Source organism: Oncorhynchus tshawytscha, linkage group LG14 (assembly GCF_018296145.1).
Source record: "Oncorhynchus tshawytscha isolate Ot180627B linkage group LG14, Otsh_v2.0, whole genome shotgun sequence".
Classification (NCBI taxonomy): domain Eukaryota; kingdom Metazoa; phylum Chordata; class Actinopteri; order Salmoniformes; family Salmonidae; genus Oncorhynchus; species Oncorhynchus tshawytscha.
The window spans coordinates 17,846,260-17,848,377 of NC_056442.1; positions in this window are offsets into that span (position 1 = coordinate 17,846,260).

Consider the following 2,118-nt stretch of genomic DNA (forward strand, 5'->3'; position numbering starts at 1 on the left):
AAGACAACAAGGGAAATGTTTGAGTGGCTGCTTCCTCTTGGGACAAGAACATGATCAATAATAACACGAGCTGCTATGTACTGTAAGTGTGGGGTAACCAACCACTGTGGTTTACAGCCACATGAAGTCCCCTTCTGCATAGTCATTAGATGCGTCGTTGAAGGCTGATACTCTGCCTCTATCTGTCTTCATATAGAGAAGTTTAGTCCACATTAATAAAGAGGCAGAGATAAGGACTTTCTTAATAAGGCAGAGGAAGGCATTTAAAACTGGTGCTGGCTAAGGGAATTCAGATTAGAAAATACTCCAATTAGTTAGAGGGGAAATTAACCACGCAAAGGAAAGAGGCGTACTACAAACATGTTAGCCCTTGAGCCCTTTGCAATTTCAAAGTACTTGCTCACTCTGACAAAACAATTTATTTGTCTGCCATATATCAAAAGAGAAACAGGCAGCAGGTGAAAGCAAATGCCAAGCGCCGTCATTTAACGATGGTTGTTCTATTTAGTCCGTCTGTCACCTCTGCAGATTTTGTTTATGACACCATTGTCTGCGCCATTTCTCTATGTTAAAAGTCATACGGAAGTATGGGTGGTTTTGAAGGGGAGGGCTAAATGAAATATAATGCTGCAAACTGTAGAAGGAGGGGAAAAACACTAAATTATTGACAGAGCATATCTTAAAATCGTATATTTTCAGCTGTATCTCTCAATATGTGGTGAAGGAATGCAGAAACACAGTCCATTAATAGGGAAGGAGTTGTGATATATTGATGTCAACATACAGGACAGATCGAGGAAGTAATGGTTACTAAACATAATGCTCAAAGTCTTTGCTATTGAATTGGCTAATGGTGAACAGCAGGTTAACCCTTCAAGGTCCTATAAGTCATTGCATAATTTAAGCGGTTTGTGTGTGGGTGATCGAAAGGAGGTTATAATACTCTTCTGTAAATTATTGTTCTGTAATAGAGGTGAAGCCTGAAACTGATGGAGACATTTTTATTCAACTGTAGGTGCACAAGTGTAACAGCTTCATTTGAATTTAAACCTATTTAGGGAGACACAGGCCATGTTATCTTTGAAGACGTCTAGTTATGCCTCCTTTGGTACAGCCGAGTTGAGCTACACGCAGCTTTGATTCAATCATAGTGAAAGTTCTCCTGTTTTCTGTTGTCTTACCCTTTTCTCACAAGGCCTTTAGAGATCTTTGAAAATCCTTTAACCTCACTAGGGTAGGGGGCAGCATTTGGAATTTTGGATGAAAAGCGTGCCCAAAGTAAACTGCCTGCTACTCAGGTCCAGAAGCTAGGATATGCATATAATTGGTAGCTGTGGATAGAAAACACTCCAAAGTTTCCAAACCTGTTAAAATAATGTCTGTGAGTATAACAGAACTTAAATGGCAGGCGAAAACCTGAGGAAAATCCATTTATTTTGAAATGCCTGTTTTTCCATTTCTTTTCTGAAGATCATCAAAGGTAAGTGATACATTTCAACGCTATTTCTGACTTTTGTAACTCCTCTTCTTGTCTGCTAACTGTTTGTAATGATTTGTCTGCTGGGCGCTGTTCTCAGATAATCGCATGGTTTGCTTTCGCCGTAAAGGCTTTTTGAAGTCTGACACAGTGGTTGGATTAACAAGAAGTTTGTCTTTAAGCTGGTGTATAACATTTGTATCTTTTATGTATGTTTATTATGAGAATTTCTGTTTTGTTGAGTTTCACACTCTGCAATTTCACCGGATGCTGTTTGAGACAGTGTTTTACTGAACAAAATGCGCTAAGAAAATGGATGTTTTTGGATATAAAGAGGGACTTGATCGAACAAAACTAACATTTATTGGGTAACTGGGAGTTTTGTGACTGTAATCATATGAAGATCATCAAAGGTAAGTGATTACTTTTATCGCTATTTTTGTTACTCGTCTACTTGGCTGGTTACTGTTTGTAATGATTTGTCTGCTGGGCTCTGTTCTCAGATAATCGCATGGTTTGCTTTCGCCGTAAAGTATTTTTGAAATCTGACACGGTGGTTGGATTAACAAGAAGTTAATATTTAAACCGATGTATAACACTTGTATGTTTCATGAATTTTTATAATGAGTATTTCTGTTTTT